At 43.5% G+C, this 8,664-nt stretch overlaps 1 non-coding gene across 1 annotated transcript; it reads right to left on the bottom strand.

Annotated features, from left to right (window-relative positions):
• Positions 1 to 4,244: 4,244 nt before the first annotated feature.
• LOC120929732 lies at positions 4,245 to 4,351 on the bottom strand. The gene has a single exon (XR_005747439.1). It is a non-coding gene; the product is annotated as a U6 spliceosomal RNA (small nuclear RNA).
• Between the last annotated feature and the right edge of the window lie 4,313 nt (positions 4,352 to 8,664).

Raw genomic sequence — 8,664 nt, forward strand, 5'->3', positions numbered from 1 at the left:
AGTCACGCCCAAAAGGCATGGAACAACGCTAAATGCCAACTTTTCAGGCAGCTTAGGCCCATAAGGTAAGAGCGATGTGGAGATATAAAAGAATGACATTAAAACCGAAGCTGCATCTCACAGTAGATTGTGGCTTTGATCGTACCTCAAGATAAATATAACTGGAAGCTGGGGGAAGTTCTTGGTCTATTTATTAAGGCCAGTTGTTCCAGAGGTATAGTCAACTGCCCGTCTAAAGAAACTGTATAGGGCATAAATTGATTTTTGGTCTGGATTAGTATATCCCAATGAATTTCCCTAGTTCTGTGATCTGGTAAAACTCTGGAATGACCGCCAGTTTGGTAAAAGCAAAACAGTTTATTTATTGGAATTACGGATAAACAAAAAGACAGCTTACTTCAGTAAAAGTCAATAAACAGTCCAAGTCTTGGTATCACAAATCTAAACCGCAGGTTCACCGCCAATCTTTGGTCCCATACAGGGGTTAGGCTCCTCCATAGTAAGGGTAACCGACAGGCCACACAGGGGGTCAGCAGCTCACATCTCAGCTTGTCTAAGAGCTCACACTTGCCACATAGCTTGTGAGTCTCTCTTCCACTCACTTCCCTGACACAGGTGCTGGTTTCCCTATGCTGTCTTTTTTTTTATGTCACAATGTAGAGAATAAGATTTCCTATCATCTGTGCCCAGTCTTTCCACACAGCTCTGAGCAATCCTCTTTTATTGTTCAGTGAAAATAAAAGGATTTGCAGAGAAAAACCTGTCTAAATAAAAAGTATTTTCCACCCTCCTTGCTTCGAGTGACAGGATATTTACATATCTCGTGCACTAGCATGGACACATGCACAGCCTCTGTAAAAATTTCACAATTCACATCCCCCTCCCCTCCTCTCCCCTCCCCTCCCCTCCAGCTCTCCCAGGATTGGCTGCCTGTCCTGGATGTTTATCATAATATAGGGTGTGATCCACAGTTCAGTGTGACGAGGAAATGTATAGTGCAGTGAACAGCCAGCAGAATATACATAGACAAGTGATTAGGGGAGATGTATTTAGTCAGAGCTGGGCAGAGTAGAAGCTTGAGTGATCTTCTTCTTATTATTATTGTTCTATTGCAATGTGGTGTGTATGAGGTCACCTAATCACATATGCAACAGTCCTATATTACCAGGATGTGTTATGTGGGGGAGGGGTGGTATACTATACATAGCTTGCCACAGATCACTATCTCCCTGATACGGGCCCTAGTGTATTACTTTGCCCAGGGGCCCATGATGTCATTAAGATGGCCCTGATTTTTGCTCCAGCGCTATTGTGAATATCGTTTGGCGCTAACTACTGCATTTGAGAGCTAATTAGCACACAGCACTATAGTAAATTACCCCCTATGTGTGGCAGAAAACGAACACTGCACATCACACTGAACACACCATCCCCACTGTGAAACACAGTGGTGGCAGCATCATGTTGTGGGAATGCTTTTCTTCAGCAGGGATAGGGAAGCTGCAGAGTTGAGGTTTTAGAATGGCCCAGTCAAAGTCCAGACCTTAATCCAACTGAGAATCTGTGGCAAGACTTGACGCTCTCTATACAATCTGACAGCGCTTGAGCTATTTTGCAAAAAGAGTGGGCAAAAATTACACTCTCTAGATGTGCAAAGCTGGCAGAGACATACCCAATGCGACTTGCAGCTGTAATTGCAGTAAAATGTGGTTCTACAAAAGTATTGACTCATATTTGTAAAAGATGTTGAAAACCATTTATAATTTTCCTTCCACTTCACAATTATATACCACTTTGTGTTGGTCTATCACATAAAATCCCAATAAAATACATTTATGTTGTTGCTTGTAACATGACAAAATGTGAAAAGTTTCAAGAGGTATGAATACTTTTTCAAGGCACTGTATTCCAATTAATAGCCACCTTCAAAAGGTGACCCTTTGATGAAGTCGAACTATCGACGTAACGCATAGGGCACAGCTTCTTGGAGGCATCAAAACATAGCAGAGAGGTTACCCCAGCCACAGCTTCGATCCATTCGAGCACCTAAGCTGTTGGCCGAGAACACAAAGTAGCGGTAAGTCGAGGGAATCCAACCCGCTCTGCATATTAATATGCCTGTCTTGTAACTAACATTTTGAGTGTGGTTCTTAGTGGAAAATACATTTCTTTATGTTTTTTAAAAGTTTTTTAAAAGTGTAAAGCTACCTCTAAGGAGCCACTGAGTTTTTGGGAACTTCTATAGTCTGCACAGCCAGGCAACGTTAATTTTCCAACTTACATCCATAGGCATTAACCAGTCTGTGGGATTGTTTTTAGTTGTTTTATTTGGGGTAAACAACTTGGATAGGGTCTAGGGGTATATGGGATGCCCAACTTGACTTGAAACCAAACTTAGAGGACAAAACATTCTATTTCTGTACAAAAAATATACAAAGATGGATCCTTGACATTCTACTCCCATTGCTGTGGCTTCAGTTTCTTAACAAATCAGTGTCCTTGTCCTGCAGCTGTAGGTGAAACAGCTTTCAAGCCTTTTGCTGGGCCAGTCTCTTTCCTGGCTAGCAGGCTGTCCTTCCCCGGTGGACTGAAGGGCAGTGAAGCTCCCACGTTCAGCTTTACTCCTTTCTCCAGCCTGGATGCAAAACCCCCCTTCTCTGGGGCCCTCTCCCAGATTACACAGCAGCACCTCAATCATCAATCTTCCACCCGACTCCCTTGCTGGCCAGGCTCCACAATATTTAAGGGCTGGTGCAGCCACCCTGCCAGACCTCCTGCCTGGGAGTTGGCCAGATTCCCATAAATATTCAGATCAGCACCTCCTGGCCTCCATCCACTAGCTTATAGAAACTCCTCCAAGCTTCTAGAACCAGGGGGAGGTACCAGAGGCCTGATCTGCAGAGCCTTCCCACCTGACGTAAACTGAATTCTCTGACTCACACAACAAGCCTCTATCTTCACTACACATCTATGTACACAAGAGGGCATTACAAAAGTAAAGTACACTATTAGCTTTACTCACCTGAGCCCAATCGTTCCCTCTGCGGAGACGCGTTCTTCTTCTCTGCCCGGGAGTTCTCGGCTCTTGAATGAATGAATGAATGAAAAACTTATAAAGCGCGGCGCATGCGAACTGAATCGCTTCTGGGCGCTAGTTGTTCGTGTCTCATGACATCAAAAGAGCAGAGTTTTGATCTGTCTTCTGAAAGTCAGGTGGTTTTCCTCCAACCGAATGCTGGTTGGTAGGAAAGATTGGATAGATTGATAGCAGCGCAGCCATTGGCTCCCACTGCTGTCAATCAATTCAATGATGCAGAAGGCGGGGACGAGTATGGTATTCTGTGTCTATGCACGCAAATGCTGGACTTGGGAGCGAGCTCAAAAGGTAACCCCCAGTGAGAGCGCTTATACCAGGGGGTATCTGATGCGAGGAGGAGCCACGAGCGTGGCCGGGGGACCACAGAAGACGGTGATCGGGGCCACACTGTGCAAAATGAACAGCACAGTAGAGGTATGTATATGTTTGTTATTTTAAATTAAAAAAAAACGAGGGCTTACAGTCACTTTAAGATCCATATTGAAAGGTGGGCATACATCTGAAACCTATTGGTTGTGGAATTTCTCCTCTTTGCACTGTGGGATTCACTGAGCATTGGTTGAGGATTTTTACATTTTGAGACATTGATGCACTTAAGAACGAACTTTATTATGTGTGTCTTTGGCAATGTCTTTAAAAGACCCCAAATTCCTCCTTTGCACTTCAAAGTATTGAGATGGCCAAAATCTGCGATTCTGAACGCTGTCATTTTTTTTTAAATCAGTGCCATTGGCAGCTGAGTATACCGTAATTGAAGTTGTGACGTCACTTACGGAATTTTACAATCGAGACCCAATAAAAACCAAATCCGGCTTCATTCAGGTCACAACCTAACTGGCAGACACGCCGGATCGTGGATCAGGTCTCCCGGTGGGACTAGAGGCCCAAAAAGAGCAGCGGATGGCGGCGATAGGGGGAGTGGCCCCTCCCGCTGTCTGGGATAATGGCTGAGCGGCTGCTGAGCCGGACCCGCCATTATCACCAGACAGCCGACCGCCTGCTCTAAGTAACGGTACTGGGGTATAGCCTGCAGCTGAAGGCTATACCCCAATAAATCTACTTCCTCCTACCGACGTACCGCTATGGCGATTTGCATGAAGTGGTTATTATCACTTTAATGTGAGACTAAAGGCAAAACGTTTTATTTATTAAATTGGAACGCTTCACAAATTTGCATGTCATCCTTGCTCGGGAGCCATACTAATCTTCTCTGTATCATTCCAATTTTAGTATATGTCCTGCCGAATCAAGGATAGGGTGGTGGAGGGTTAGAAGCACTGTCAGGTGAATGTAAATTCAACATTTTGAGTTGCCACCAGAATAGGTATAGAAGAGAAATCTTCCAATGAGGACCCTTCCTTATTCTATCCAAAGTGTGAAAAAAAGTTTGGGTTTTAGGCAGAGTTTGCTGGATAGCAGGAAACTTTAAAGCGCACGTATCATCAAAACCAAACTCCCTTTGTAAAAGTTGTCCTGAAATACTTGTCAGGGCAGTGGAAACTACTGCTCTGGGAAACCATGTTGGCTAGTCGTGTAATAAAATACCAAAGCATTTTGACATATTGCATGTAAACAAACTTTCCTCTTAAAGTGTCAATTTTTTTTAACTTAAAGTGGTTGTAAACCCTCAGTGACAACTTTTACCTACAGGTAAGCCTAGATTAAGGCTTACCTGTAGGTATTTGCAAAATCTCCTAAACATACACGGTTTGGGAGATATTTGCCAAAAAGAATGCACCGATGTCTACGGCACATGCGTGCCGTATACAACGGCGCAGGCGCACTGAGCGTGCCGGGTCTTCAATGGGATATGCCGGGAATCTGCCAGTAACGCGCGCATGCGCGGGAGTGATGTCATTGCCGCTCCGGCCAGTCACAGAGCGGCGGAGGAGGGGAACGAGGAGCGCTTCAGGGGCTTCGATCTCAGGTAAGTCATTCATAATGAGCTAGTATGCTACGTGGACTTTGTGTTGTTTGCACCAATGGAGAGGTCTGTGGCTTTGCTTTAGTTGCCTTAATGATCCAGGAAGGTTATTTTTGGTTTTACATATCAGTATTCGATTTATTTTGCTATTCATTTTAACTTCCCCGTTTGCGAAAACAAAGAGTGGTCTGAAACCAAGACTACAGGAGATTACACAATTCACCCACATAGATAACTAAACTCATGCCAGTTTTGGTCCACGGGAAGGTGAAAACTGAGTGACCACGTTTTTTTTTCTTAAAGGGGAAAAACTGTTTCTTCCTGACTTCATAAAATCTGTCAGATCAAATCAGTAACAAACAATCATACACAACTGGAACACTGTGCAACCATGCAAGGTATAATCGGTGCTACATGATACTTGTGTGGTTTACATAAAAGAGAACCATTTATTAAATCTCTTTAGTGATTGAGCATTATACTTAGCAACTGATTGATAAAAGGTATTAGTCGCCTGATTGACATAATAAATCTGAAATGTGGAATAAACAATTAGGGCTAGATTCACGTAGCCTTTACATCAGCATATCTATTGATACGCCGCGTAAGTTAGAAGATGCGCCGTCGTATCTATGCGTGCTATTCTGCGCAGTTCGTTCGGGAAGACATTTACATGGGGTCACGGCTAATTTGTATACAACACGCCCACTACCTTCCACATTTAAATTAGGCGGGCTTACGCCTGCCTATTTACACTACGCTGGCGCAACGTACGGCGCCAGATCTTTGTGAATACTGGTCTGGGCGCCCTATATTACGTCGGCGTAGCGCATATGAGATGCGCTACGCCGGCCAAAATATACACCGAGCTATGTGAATCTAGCTCATATTGTCTAAATGCTTGATCTATTTGCATTTTACTTGAATCTTTTTGTATTTTTTCCAGATCTTTGTAGTAATCCAGCACTTTGCAAGAGTTTCCTGTAAAAAAGATCAGTCACAGTAAGACGACTAGTGTTGAATATGCCCCCCTCCCAATCCGACTATCAGCAGAGGAACCTGGAGTTCTTCAAGAGAACAAAGATTTGAGTCATCGGAAAGTTATGCACAAAGCTTCTTATTTTATGGGCTGCCTCTCATTCAAATGTCAATTAAGAAAAAGCGTGACCTAGCACAACCTTATATATTAATAATGGCAGGCCTCTATCCCTAATAAAAATGCAGAGAAAATTAGGGACTTTAAATGAAGCCTAGTTTTTTTATGGGAATAGTAAAATATTATGGTCAGGATCTTATTTGAACATAAAAAATCATGAAAAAAACATCTTATATGGGGGGGTTCCTCGCTTCAACCCACATCCCATCTGAGGGCCCACAAATCCCTCATGGAGGTGCTGGTTTGTAAGTAATTGACATGTTGCTATTCCCTCTTCCAGAGGGCATTACATAGTAATTGACATTCATTTATTTTTTCCATAGTACCATCATACAATAGTTCCTTATGAGTGGCTGAAATGCCACGAAACATGTTGAGTTTCAATAATAAGTGCCAAGACATACCCGGCCTCAATCCTGCGCTTCTCTTTATATATTATGTGTACTATTTGATGTATGAGTATTTGTGGATTTGCAATATTTGATTTGTTTGTAGCCTATATACCAATCATGTTTATTGACTATGAGTACCGTGAAACTCTGGTTAAAGATAGTATACATGCCCCTTTACCTTCTCAAGTTTATATTATTTACATGTTTTAGATATGAGTACCCCATGTTGTAAGCATTATTTTATACGTAGGTCTTTTTGACTATAAATATATTATTGTGGGTTGCAATAAATGTTTTATTCATGATTTAGTATGTTCAAATAGGATCCTGACAATAAAATTTTACTATTCCCATAAAAAAATAGTATCCTCATTTAAATTGACAGGCTCACTTAAATAGAACACAGGCGTGAACCTGAACCACCTATAGCTGGGTATACACTAGTACAATTTCAAACAAAAATGTGTACAAAAACTCTTATGCCGCGTACACACGATCATTTTTCGGCATTTAAAAAACAACGTTTCCTGACAGACTCCATGGCAGCCTACGTGTGGGTTAATCCCGCCACTCATACCTCATAGGACCCTACTTCCATAAAGCTTTGCTTCTCACAATAGACTGTGTTCCTTTTTTGTCCTCCTCCTGAGACCTGGTTAGATTTTACCTTAAAGAAATATGTCCCTCGGTTTAAAGTTCTGGTGGTGCACACGTATAGAGCGTTTTGGTTATGGCTCTGGAAGTCCAACAAATCTCAGCTATTAGCTGGATGGACGTTTATATTGTCTGTGGTGTTTAAAAAAAAAAAAAAAAAGCTTTCTACCCTGCCACTGGCAGGTAAGCAGCATTTTGGCCGTATGCCCTGGCTATTAGCAGGTGGCCCCATCCCTTTTAACCCAGACTGTGCAGAGTGAGCAGCGGTGGCTCCTAGTTCCAGGCGAGACCGTGTGAAATTCCTTGCTGGTAATGTACTTTTTAAAAAACATACTTTTGTGGCAGCCAGTTTTTGTTTGTTGTTTGTCTGCTTCCTCTAGGCATGGCTGCTGGAACGCATCTGCATTCCAGCCTCGCCGCTTCCTGATGGTTGGCGCCTGCGCAGGTCTCGTTTGCGAACGAGGCTTGGTTGCACATGCGCGTTCCAGTCTGGGTGGCCGTGATCGCGCATGCGCGCGAGGTCTTCGGCGGGGGACGCTGGGCACTGATGCACGTGATGCGCTCGGCTGTGCGCGGTAAAGTCATCACAAGGCGGCAAGTTTAAATAGCTGTCAGATACAGCTAGGCAATGGTACATCCCGAGAGCACTGCGTTCTAGGTACTGACTTGCTGTCTTAAAGCGGTAGTTCACCCGCAAAAAAAATTTAAGATTAGATTCATGCTCATTTTGTCTAGGGGAATCAGCTAGTTTTTTTAAAAACAAAGCAGTACTTACCGTTTTAGAGAGCGATCTTCTCCGCCGTTTCTGGGTATGGTCTTCGGGTCTGGGCGTTCCTTCTTGATTGACAGGCTTCCGACGGTCGCATCTATCGCGTCACGATTTTCCGAAAGAAGTCGAACTTTGGTGCGCAGGCACCGTATAGAGCCGCACCGACGTTCGGCTTCTTTCGGCTACTCGTGACGCGATAGATGCGACCGTCCGAAGCCTGTCAATCAAGAAGGAACGCCCAGACCCGAAGACCATACACGGAAGCGGCGGAGAAGATCGCTCTCTAAATCAGTAAGTACTGCTTTGTTTTTAAAAAAACTAGCAGATTCCCCTAGACAAAATGAGCATGAATCTAATCTTAAAAAAAAAAGGTAGGAGGCTGTGTGGTTCACTGCCTTACTCTCCACTATATTTGTTTGTATACTTGATGCCTTATTTTTGTTTCATTGGTTATTACAGTACTGTGTGCTTCCTGCCATGGATGTGTCACCGCCCCCCTGTGGCCAAACCTTACGCTGCAGGTAGGATGGAATTTATTTTCCCTCTGCCTGTTTCCTATGGGTTTTGTTTTATTTCTGTTTGTTCCCAGCCCCTCTAGGTCTGTTTCTCAGTCGTTAGCACGTGAAGATAATGTTGAAACTCGGTCTCAGCATCATCAATTAAATTCTAGAA

Source organism: Rana temporaria, chromosome 2, assembly GCF_905171775.1.
Source record: "Rana temporaria chromosome 2, aRanTem1.1, whole genome shotgun sequence".
In the NCBI taxonomy this organism is placed as follows: Eukaryota; Metazoa; Chordata; class Amphibia; order Anura; family Ranidae; genus Rana; species Rana temporaria.